This window comes from Streptopelia decaocto (assembly GCF_964273445.1).
Source record: "Streptopelia decaocto genome assembly, chromosome: 8".
Classification (NCBI taxonomy): Eukaryota; Metazoa; Chordata; class Aves; order Columbiformes; family Columbidae; genus Streptopelia; species Streptopelia decaocto.
Genome location: NC_138662.1, coordinates 3,439,061 through 3,452,038, shown reverse-complemented (window position 1 = coordinate 3,452,038; position 12,978 = coordinate 3,439,061).

Here is a 12,978-nt window from a genome sequence, read left to right as displayed (position 1 = left end):
TCTAAGTTGTGTTCAGTACATTTCCTTGACTACAGAAATAGACTAAATGATAATTCTAGCTGGCTAGCAGGATCACTCAATTTCTAGACCAGTAATTGAGAACATAATGGAGTGCTACTACTGAAGGGAACTGCTCAAAAAAACTGCTGTAAGATAGCACTTGGACACTCTTTTACTATCTTAGTGAAAGCCCATCCACCAGAGATTTAGGAGACTAAGCTTTAGGGGATAAACTTTGGAGTTCTATCTTTTCCTTATGCCTTGGATCAATGGAATACCTAGAACTGTTTGGCTCAGCTAAGGAAACCAGACCTACCCACCCCCTTCCCCTAGCTCCCACTAGAAATATCTAGGTCCTCTTAAATGTGACTGTAACATGATGATGAGTTAGAACATTTAAGCTCTAATTTTTGGAAGGCAGTGTTAAAATTCAAGTGAGAGTTACAGACAGCCAAAATACGTTGGCTTTTACTATGTAGCTATGTGATAAATGCAAGGAAGGGTGTCTAGCAAACTAACCGTAGAAATTCCCTTTGGGTAAACAAACTGGAAAGGAACTGTTCTGCTGTAAAAATATTATCTAGGGATAGAAATTTTAATAGCAGCAGTTATAGTTAAGGAAGTGACTGAAATCTGGTTTGAGAGTCAACATCTCAGGTGATCCTTAATCAGCAAAGCTTCCATGGCTCTGAATGAGGGATAGACTTACAGTTGCTGAGTGTCTCCAACAAGCTGAAAAGAATGAGACAGGCACCCATGGTCACAAAGGGCATCAGTGCATGTGGTAAATACTGGTGTTCAAAAGAGCTAGGAAGAGACAACAAGGAAGATCTGTTCCCAGAATTTTTAGCTGGAACAAATGTTCCAGCTTGGGTTTAAATATGGGACAAGTATGACAGCTGAGGAGACAGTGTGGTTTAGGACAGTCTCTGAATCCAAAACAGTTTTACGTTGGTTCTAAGGGAAACACTCCAGCAAATCAGGAAGGGGGCTGGCAAGCCTTTGGAGAAATTGCAAAGAAGTATAACCACTATTAAAATTGCCTCACTCAGTTTAAGTCAAGAGAAGGGGAGTGAGAAGGAAGAGCAGAATCTAATTATGTAGAGATTAGACAAAACTGCTTGAATTAATTATGAAAAACCCTTACTCATTGCTGCAATAAGTGATCCCTGAACATTGTAGCAGACTCAAACTACCATATGGTTTTCTACTATAAATGCAGACACCTGCAACTGGAGCTGTATCTGAAGGACAACAGAAGAGAGTTGTTTTCATAGCAAGATAAGGCCTGAGACAATTTAAAGTGATGGTTACATGTCAGGTTGAGACACTCCCTTGGAGGGTGCTGCACAATCACAGAACCACAGGATGGTTGGGGTTGGAAGGAACCTCTGGAGATCATCTAGTCCAACCCACCTGCTAAAGCAGGGTCACCAGAGCAGATCATACAGGATCACTTCCAAACAGATTCAGATTGTTTTTTCTCAGGTGATATGCTCATACATGCTGAAAAGTTTCAGACAGAAACTGATAGAGTATTAAAAGCTTATGGCTGCCATTCTGCAGCCATAGGGAAGGTGAGGCAGGGACAAAAGAAACAAAATTAACTTCAAGCTAACAGGAAAGAGTTCAAGATGTTAGCCTACAAACATTGCCTACTGCTTGTTTCCTAAAAGCCTTAGCAAAACAGATGATAAAGAGGATAGCATCAAAGAAATTCTATAAATATCTTTTATCTTTCTAAAAGGGTTAGACCACAGGCTAACTCTTCTATCCCTTTTAAGTCAGACTATACATACTTGCAGTGTGATCATGTGTTCCATTGTTGCACACAAGCACATCAAGGGATTTTCTGTGATGGTTACAGTTAAGAGCAAAAAGTTCAGACATGCTTACCACTTCATACAACATACCTCTTAAACCTGATATGCTCTGACCTTGCCTGTTTAGCATTAGAATTAAGAGGTTAGGTCAGTGTTATTCCAAGTTATTCCAGTAGATAACTTGCTGTTGACATTTCAGTGCTTAGATTAGCCACATAGTGTCACCCTAGACCATCAAAAAGTCTAATAAAAGGCATTCTGCCTAATCACTAGCTTGGAGAAGTTGTACTTGAAATAGTCTGGAAATACATTACTACTCCTAAATAAATTAATAAGCTCTCAAGGGGAATCTATTTCATCCTGTAAGACACATCTGTAGCCAGAATCAAGACATCTTCAGGTGTTCCTGAAACTTTGGACAAGAGCCATCTGCAGTGCTTCCTGCTGTGATCAGCATTTCTGCTTGAGATCTTGGCCTCTATACTTTTTATATCTACAGAGAAAGTGCTAACTCTAGTGTTTCACATTTCTAGTGATTACATGTCAAAAACACTTTTCCAGACGTTTGAAATATAAGTATTTAGGTTTATTCTGCTAAGTTACTCCAGTGATGCTTCAAAAGAGGTCCCAAAGCAAAACCTCATATTTGACTTCCCTGTGCTTGGTTACTGTAAGTATTTGGAGTATAAGTTGTTTTATATTCCTGGAATTACATTTGCCCCATATGGCTTTAATTTCATATGAAGTTTGTAATGTCCAGATTTAGACCTAGGTAATAGAGGCACCTTGAAAGACTGATCACTTTTAAATTTTATTCTTTTAAAAAACAAAGCAAAAGTTACAAAGTATGTTTGAGATCACAGACCATAGACTGGTTTGGGTTGGAAGGGAGTTTCAAGATCATCTAGTTCCAACCCCTAAGAAAAGATCTAAATCCAAAAATACCAGGAAAGCTTCCTCCAAAACTATAGTGGCATTAAAATCCAGCTGCAGACAGAGGTTATGGACATATGGATGTAGAGTGAATTGAGATTCAAAGTGTACCCTTACTCTCCACAGCAGCCTAAATATTAAAATTACTAACAAGATATACTACGTATGAAAAGTAATAGACACTCATAGTTAAGGTAACTGGTACATAATGCAGAAGGCCTACAGCACTCTTGATAGCAATAGCTGACAACAAACAATTCATGAGCAGGCACATTTAATACGGTGCTTTTGATGACATTTGTGTCCTGTTGCTTCTGCTAAATTATTGAGAAGATTAAAACTATCACCATAGTCTGGCAGGGAGATAGACAGGAACAAACTTCAATGCTTAAGGACTCCATCCAACCACAGTAAGAAAATCAGGATGTTGTTGTTACCGGAGGAATTCTAAAATGGAGATTTATCTGGATCCTGTTTCCCCACTATGTATGATCACACAGACCAATGTGTATCAAGTGTAATACAGTGATTGTACTGGATAACAAAAGCTCCAATTGGTAACTTCTTCCAGAGAGACATGAATCTCCCAAAGAACAATTCTTGTTATTAAACTCTTGGTGTTATACACTGTAGGGCCCCATTCAAAGCTGTTACTCACTACCAGGAGAGCAAGTGAAGTCACTGCTTAGAGTTGAATAATATTTATTGAAAGAGTTTGCCAAACTTCAGCTTATATTTTGGAGAACTGTCTTTTGATATACAATGCTATATTAATATAAATTAGTGAAGATTAAATCTGACTCAGAGGTTCCAAACTATGGGTAATGATAGACATGCAACTTGCTTTCTGAAAATATTTCCTAATAGTCTTAAAAATTCTGGGGTTTGCTAAATGTTCCTTAAATATTGGCTATATGCTCAAGGAAATAAAACAGAGAAATCAGTTCATTAAATTTGGGTAAATTTAGAGAAAGCTCTGTTAAACTGTTTATTCATTTTTATAAGTGTTAAATAACAATGCCATGGAGATATAAACCCATCTTTATCTTGATATTTTGGGCTGCTTTCCCTTTGAAAAAGAGTGGTAGCAATGATAGCTAGAATTTAAGTAGAACTTCCGCCCCCATCCTTTCAGCAATAAAACCACTCTTAATAAACACTCATGTTACCATGTTTACATTACCAGTTCTAATTGCTCCTAAAAAAGTGCAAGAGATGACAGAGCCAAAAGGCAGCAACAGGGCTGCTGAACTGTGCTTCAAAGAGAAATGAAACGATAATTTAGCACATCCCATGCCTCCTGACTGTAGAAGCTTCCTTCATGGTATAGCCTTATATTTTTCCAATCTATTGCTTGTAAATAAATTTTTATGTAAGACTTAAATCCTTGTGGGTTGGCCCATGTCTGAAAGTTTATGGCCTGGATACAGCAGTGAACAGGCTTTTTAGTTCACCAAAAATTAATACTGGTGAAATGTGAACTATGGAGGGAAACGGAACAACACAGATTTCTAATACATAAAAGCATGCATGTCCTGAGGACCATTCAGCAGCTCAGAAATCCTCCACAAGATTAAGATGTCTCTAGAAGGGTTATATGTAAGGAATTGATATAGTTTGTTACTAGAATTTGAGTTTCAAATACCAATGCAATTAGTATCTTGTATAAAATAGAGCTACACTCACAGTATTTGGTTGAGTGCTATTGCTTACAAAGAAAGATTTCAGAGTGTGCTTTGGTTAAATAAATTAACTAGCTTTGGTACTAGTTATCCTCTCTAAGCTTTTGTCACTATTCATTTTGACAAATGTAATTATATACAATAAACATCTATTTTTATTTTTGCATATTTCAGTCTCCAAACAACAAGCATGGATGTTGTTGGCTTTTCTGTTGACTCCTTCTTATCTCTTGGCCTTTCCTAAATTGCTTGAGTGCTCAACCTACTGTCTTCACATTGATTTGTCTTGGTTCTTTGGCAGCTCATCCACATAAGCAGAATGAGCAGCCCTGATCTGTAATTCACATACGCATCAAGAAGGATCATTTAATAAAAACAAATTAAAAAACCTCACCATTGGGAGAAAATTCGGGGGGGATGGGGGGAAGAGAAGTCTCAAAAATACTTTTCATAAATAGCTGGAACTGCTAAAATGAAATATTTATGTATGAACAGTGAAATGTTATCCTCCTCTATTTATTTATTTTTATTTTAAAATGAAGCCTCTTTCTAAGAAGTCTTAGAACAACAGTTGCAAATAATGGAAGGAGAGCCTGAAAAGTATCAACTATGATTAAAACATACCTTAAAAGAACATATACACACATCAGAAAACAGAATAGCTACAATATGAAGAATAAGATATTATATATATGTTTCTTTCAGGAATTACTGAAGGCAATGTGAGCATTTCTGTTCTTACCTAGAACACCATACAGCAGGACTAGTGTTTACAGGAGAATGAAGCTGTTGTTGTCTTGCAGTATATTTGATTTGAGTGGGATTGGCAAGTCAAAGCCCCACCTGGTGCCCTCCTGGGAGAGTCTGGGATGTTTCCAAGCAGGAAAATGCTGTAAGGAGGACAAAAATGAGCCATGATTTTTTTTTTTTAAATGTATTGCATTATATTTAAGAAAAAAAAGCATTAAATGCACACACAAAAATATATGTAGTGGCTTTCTGGCAAGATAAATGTCCAAAAAGTTGCAGACTTTTAAAGGGAAGATTGCTTTTGAGTGCCATTTCCCTGCCAGTTTGTCCATGCTCCCGCTCTGTTTCAAAATCCATCCAGGTTCAAGATATTTTTCAAAATGGGGTAGCCTGGAGAACTAGGCCCCATTCAAGATAAAACTCAACAGGATAATCTTTTTGACAGAGGGTTTTTGCAAGGAAAATTAGAATAGTTTGGTGATGTTGCAAAGCTGCACTAATTCTATTGTATTCAGTACTGCAGAAGAAACTATTCAATATTTAATACAACTGATCAGAGCACCTAAGTGCAGTCTCAACTTGCAAAATTACTGTTAACTTTTGTTTTCCCTTCATGTGAAGTTTTTCAAGCATTTTGCTACTAAAATGAATTTTGGGGTGTGTCTACTGCTAAGACTCATTCTCTTTCAACCACCAGTAAAAGCAAATGAACAAGGCTAGACTAATATTTTTGTCTAAAAACCTCCATAGATATATTTTAATTTTGTGTATCTCTGCTTATGAACAGAACATAATAAAGCAAGAATTTCTCTATAAAAGACTATAATCTTCATCACACAAGCTTTAAAACAGACAATGAATTTGTTGAGGGATTCTTTTCTCAGAGCAGAAAGCTATTTAACTAGACAGCCTAAGAGGGTCCTGATTCAAGCAAACAGCTTTACTCAGAATGACAAATATAGTACATTTGAAGTAAAAGATGTGCTTAAGTCCTGTGATTTTTATGTCCCTTCCTAAAGCACAGGCATAATTCTCCTCCCTGAATGCTAGTCAATAGAGGCCAGTTAATATCAACTACAATATCAGCTTTCAAATTGGAGATAAGCCAGGAAGCATTTGGAGTCAAATGTGATATACAGTAACAATGCCACTTATAAAAATGGAAATTCACTCTATGGCTTGACAGCTATTAACTTATTAAATAGCCTCTTGTGCAGTATTCATCTTCCTTAGTGTAATAAAAACAAACAAAACACACACAGAAAGAATTTAAGGCTAAAGACCACAAGTATTGAAAAATACAAACTAAAGATGTCTACAAGCTCCACAGTGTCTTGCTTGATTTTTAACATGCCAGAGGAAATTATGTTCCTCTTCATCAAATGTGCAAACATAACCAGCTTAGCCTATTAAAATCCCTGCTGCTATAAAACCCATTACCAGGAAGTGTTTTCCTAAAGACAGAAGGAAAGGGGGGGAAAGAGCAGCAGTTTCAGAGTCAGTAAAAAAATCCTTCTGATGAAACAAGTAAAAAAAAAAAAAAACATCTCCTGGGAATCTAAACAGGGTTTTTTGGCATAGATATTAAGCAGAGAGCTAAACTATCTTCAAGTAGATATAGTACTTCCTTCACAGCACTAAACTTGTGTCATCAGCCTGGGTCATGAGTTCAACTCAATTCATGCCAGTGTATTGTAATGACTTATTAGAAATGTTCCAGTCGTGGCAATTTAATGTTTTTGAGACTCCTTTAAGAGGCATTCCTGATGTTACAGCTAAAATAGAAGTGAGTCCTCTTTGTAGTATAAAGCACCAATCACCTTTTCACTGTGGTCACCCCCTGTATCCTGTCCCTGTACTGCAGAGTTTGGTGCAACCCAGATGGTTTCAATGAAGCTCAGGCTGAGTAAAGATGGAATGGCTGGATTTTATCTGTCCCTTCACATGGAGATGCTAGGCTGTTTTTGCAAATGAGATGACTGCCCACTTTACTGTTCATTCAGTTGCCAGTTTGAGATGAGTCAAAGAGCTGAAGATTTCCAATCTGTACCAATAATTTATTTTCGCATTTAATCCTGAGTGCTAGCCATCCAATCAGATGTGGTTCTCCACTCGTTCACTAAAACTTCTCTTATGGCTGAATTAGGAAAAAAATGTAGTACGTTTTTGCTTCATGTTTAACCTTACAGGACAGTCAAGGCTACATCTAGATCTAAGTATGTTCATTTAACTCCATTTCTCTCTTAAGTTCTGGTAGCTATTACACCTACTAGTGGTATTTGCCGACCACATCTCCTGGTAACATCAAGTGCCATCTGCTATATCCAGTGCTCTGAGCAGATTTTCTGCCAGGTGATGCCAATGGGTAGGAGCACCTTTACTTCTAGGACCACACTGAACTGCTATGCTTGCTTAACAACAACATTGTTCAGGCAGAAACTTCTTTAAGCCAAAACAGATTGCAAAAGAAGGCATGGCAAAAGGCATCCTAGTTTCTGTCTACCTCTGCACAGAATAATTCCTAGTTGTTTGGCTACTTTCTACTTCTGTCTTGGTTCTTTTGTGATCTTCTGAGTATTTGTTTCCAGGATGTAAATGCATCCTCTGTTAAAAAGAGCAATTGCCTGGATATCTCAGAGCCCTCCTACAAATGCTCCTGACAATAGAAATTAGAAATTAGCTATTCTAATCTCTTTTTAGATTTATAGTTTTATTAAGGTTTATTTGCACTTTCTATTTATTTCTGATTCAGTGGATTTCTTTACCTTAATTACAAATTAATCTGCAGAGAATTTAATAATGTCATTTATTGTACTAACGATGCTCACACACAGCAAAAAAAACAAGCATGCTGGAAACAAATAAATAAATTTTAAAAGAGTCCATAGCTTAGAATAACTCAATAGGCAACTTACCCAACCTAATTACTGCAACTCTACAATCATATTTAAACAAGTTTTAACTTCATAAAAACCCTTTGAGTTAGATTCCAGGCCTGAAGACTTTACAGCTGCTTGGCCAGTGGTTAGCTTAGTAACAAATGGGGAAAGAATATCCTTCAAGTGTACCCTTATTGTTGTACTGAAATGTTTTCTGTAGCTACTGTGCATGTGTAAATCCTTTCTACTTTATTTTAGCAATTCACACCAACTGATACATAAAAGCATCATTTCTATTGAACTTGTTGCCATCCTTTCTACATTACCCATTGCTATCCGAGGTGCAATATCTTGGAGATCTAGACAGCTTTCCTGGAAGCAGCTGCTGAGGAAAGCAGAATTTGAATAGTTGTTCTCTGCTTTTTTTTAAATTATGAGTCAGCCATAATGCAAATTATCCCTTCAAAGAAGGCAAAGAATCAAAGTAAAAGCACCATCTAGGGACAGCAATTGTATAATGTCTTTATACCCTTGTAAGCTGGGGCAATTCAATTCCCAATATAATTAAATTAATTTGACTGTGCTATATATTTATTGTAGTTAATTTCAGCATAGATGTATAATCACTTAAGAATTATATGTTTGCAAATATAAATCCATGCCATTCAAGCACAGCAAATAATTTCAGATTTATGTATTAAAAAAATTCTCTGAGGACAAAAAAAAATATCCTGCAGTGCATGATAGAAGAGTATGTGCTCAGCATCATAGTTATTTCCTTAGAAACAAGGAATCACATGATGCACAGTGCTAGTGGAGCATGCTCAATGCATAAATAAATCAGGCTAATTTTTCTTCTTTTGTTCTGAAATCCACGCCAGATTTCCTGCTGTCAACTGCAGCACTGAGAGGTGCTTAATTTGCCTCATATGTAAAAGCACGGTACAGGTGATTGGCAGTGTTGGATACCGCTAATGCTAAAATCTTGATTAACATGGAACAAAACATGCACTTTTTCCTGTGGGAAAGTTCAGCCTCCCCGCATGTAGACTTTCAAAAGAAATCTCAGCAAAATTAATTTCACCCAGTTAGAAGGGAAAAATTAGCCAAAAGACAGATCACAGCAGCAAGCTATTATCTGTCAAAACAGATAAACGAGAATTTTTCTCCATCATTTCAACTCTGTTTGTGAACTGTTTCTTTTTCCTTGTTTACAGCCTTGGTATACTGACAGTACTTTAATTGAAATAAGAAAAAACCCAACTGTTAGATAAGGAAAAATACTCGGTCTTTGCAGGATTGTTGTTAGTATCTTTTTAGTAAAGAAAACATTGCTTTAAGATGGAAAAAGAGTCTGATCGCTGTACTGCAGCTCTGTTGGTTGGCATTTGTACCTAACAGTGTGTCTTGAATACATGATGAGCCATTCACAGACTCCCACAGGCTCCTGGAGTTTAAATCTGAATTTATTCAAGTCCATACCCAATCTGATTTCCCTAAAGAATAAGACCTCTGTTGGAGCTCGCTTGAATCACACTTGTTTTTCAGTGCTAAACGGAGGTAGATATTTCTGATGGTCCTTTAAAAATAGCCCAAACTGAAGCCTATATATATATATATATATATAGGGTTATACACACATATATTAATATATATCTTTTTAAAAAAACTACAGGATAGAGGTTAGAATTCTGTTGTCCCTGGTGCATGACTTGGTATTGCTGGACTACAGTCTTTCATGACTCTTAACAACATTGCCATACCATATGCTTCGTTCATAATAAGGAAACTAAGAAGGAACTCCTTAAAAGGTTTTGTTTTACTTGAAAAATAATTACCCTTTTTCTTGAACTTTTCATTGCTTAGATCTTCCTTAGAGCTTAGAAGTATATGCACTTCAGCTACATGCAGAGATTTATAGCTAAACTAGATGTCAGAAGTAATTGGGAAAAACTCCTTGTGCCTTTCTTCCTGCCCCCAGTAACCTAACCATGAGGGCTTTCATATTCAAAGGCTATTGAACAGGCTGAGAAAGAAAATCCGGAAAGTTTAGTATCACATAATACCCACAAAGGAGGGAGTTACAAGATGGTTACAAGGCTCAGTGCAGTGACAATTCATCAGATGTCTGTACTTGCTTCACGGGGGTACCCATTTGGTAGTACAAGCTACAGCCATTGCCATTCTTTACAACACAGCAAGTTTACAGTGTAAACTGGGGAGAGCCGTGAACTGCTAATAGAAGCAGCACTTCGTTTTTTTGTTGAACATTTTATTCCCAATTTCATGAGCCATATTGCTCCAACAGTCTTGCTCATTGCTGCACCAAGGATACATCCAAGTGAAATGAATGGAAGAAAATGGGCTTAGATTTATCACACCCACCAACCCAGACAAAGTTCATCATGAAAGTTGTCCTCATTTACTATCTCATGTAGTTCTTTCTGTTCTATAAGCAGACATGACAGATAGTTTGGATAGATGGAGCTGTGTCTCAATAAGCTATGTCTCATTCACAATCAATGCTCTGCCATTTCTATTGAAAGTACAAGAAACTAAGAACACAGCTGCTATGCTATAGAGCCTGAAAACAGCTAACTGCATGCCAGAAAACAAGTCAAGAACCATCATAACTCTTTGCACACCCTGTACTGGCCAGCAAAACCCAAAATGATGGCTAAAGACATCCCAACAGTAAAAATAAAAAATGGAGCTAGAAGTGTTTTGGGGGCAATGGTGATTTTTGTAGGAAAAAAAAATATTTATTCCAATACCCTTTCCAGATGTAAATTTCCTAATAGATTTCAGCTAAAAAAGCATCAATGAGGATATACTCCCTCCACCACCAAAAAAACCAATGTATCCTAGAATTACTAAGTAAGAGAGGAATACGCGCACTCATCACAAATGTCGATACTGAAATCCCACCACAGCCTCCCATTGCAGGTGTTGTAGCTCACACCTTTTCTTATTATGAAGCAGCTTGTGGATGTTGAGAGGAGAAACCTCTGAAATTCTTTCTGCTGGAGCAGTCTCATGTTGTATAAAATACTTAAGACTGTCATGGCCACAAGCAAACACGGAAAGCTCTGCCAGCTTTTTTGGTAGGACTTTCAACGGGTAGGTGAAATCTGCCTATTTTCTGGTCCCAAAAGCAGTGTACGTTTGATCGTACAAAGTACAGTAATGTCAATGAATAACTTCTAGCAGCTTTTCTTTTCTTTCTTTTTTTCCCCTCTCTCTTCAGGATGGACTCCAGCCTGAGGATCAGGATATATGTACACATAATATTTGGTATAAGTCCTCTTGGGTACCAAGAGAGATTTGCAACTATCCTTGGCAAACTCTATAAGCACTATGAAGGGAGACCACAGTTCCCTTAATTTCCTTATTTCCCTTTCTCACAAAATATTTTATTGACATGAACTATGTAGGGTCAAAACCACATGTTTTTAAATTTTTCATTTGCCAATGAGGAGCAAATTTTATTTGTTTTGTTTTCTGTCTGTTCATTTCTATAAGAAAAAAAAAAAAAAAGCAAAACAAAAAAAACCCTGCTCTAGTTATACAATCCTGTAACTTTAAATAGAAAATGTAACAGCTTTCAAAAAATTTCTACCCATGATGGGTTGAGATACTTCCCTACAATATTTATGGATCTGCTACGTGCAATTTCCAACAGCCACCTTCTGTGAATATCTGCAGTGGTCCTATAAAACTGACTGTCTAAAGGGCAAAACTGAATAGAATTATAGCCTTGTATCAATGAAATTAAAAACAACAAAAAAAAAAAGATGAAAAAAAAAGTACAGTTTTACTGTTGCTCTAAGTTTCTCAAACTGGTAAAGCTCCATTGTTATACTCAAGGGTCACAAAATACATAAGGACTGATAAAAACATTAATAATGAATTAACAATTTGTGATGCTAGCAGCTCAGCTCTAAATATGAAGCCATTCATGAGGCTGCTAAGCTCAAAAAAACATGTCTGCTTTTGCAGCTGATTTTCAGTTTCTTTTCTTATCTAGCTTTAATGATTTGCTCTGTAGATAATTACATTTTTCTGTTCTGTACTGACACTCATAATTTTACAAAACTATTCCCAATTTCAACTTGTCATCACCAATGAAAACTTAAATTGCACATATTGGAGGGTTGTGATCTTCAATACATCAAAATGAAAGCAAAGGAAAATTAAACAGATTGTCTAAAATAAACAGCACAGCAGTTTGTTTGGTGGAATGGTCATAGCCTTCTGTCTATGAGTTTTAGGGTAATCTGCAGTTAGTTTAAATCTTGCCTCAGCATAAGGTAAGTCATCCTATTGAAGAATCAAACGTTTTCAGTTTTCAAATAATAGCTTGGTCTTTCTTTGAGGCTTTTTTAATCAAGTGTTCAGGAAGAATATTCAGCTGCTTTAGTTAGACCTGGAAAGTATTACACATCTTAAAAATGAATGTTCATTTATAAACATAACTGAATGTTTTATCAGATCATCACATCTTAAAGTGAAAGTGTGAACTATGTTCTTATAGTCCTCAATTTAAAAATTCGTTTTAACAGAAAGGGAACTCCGAAGACAATCCCAAACATAGAACAGCCGCTACTGCCACCACTATGTATCTTCCAACATTTCTGATAGTGCTATTCTCCTATTCATTGACACATAAAACTACAGGTGGTTTCAGATACTGGACACAAATGTCTCTAAGGACTAGAAAAAAATTCATCATTTGCTTTGTTTTGTTTGAATTGGTGTCCAATTCAGGGGAATTTGAAATTGAGTAAGGACATAGCTGGAAATTCAGGGATTACAGGTGCAAAAACCTCTCAACTCTGGGTCGAGTTCATGTGGCATTTTTCAAAACTTTTACTAAATGGCGCTAGTAATGCCGTAATCACCCTGTTCTGC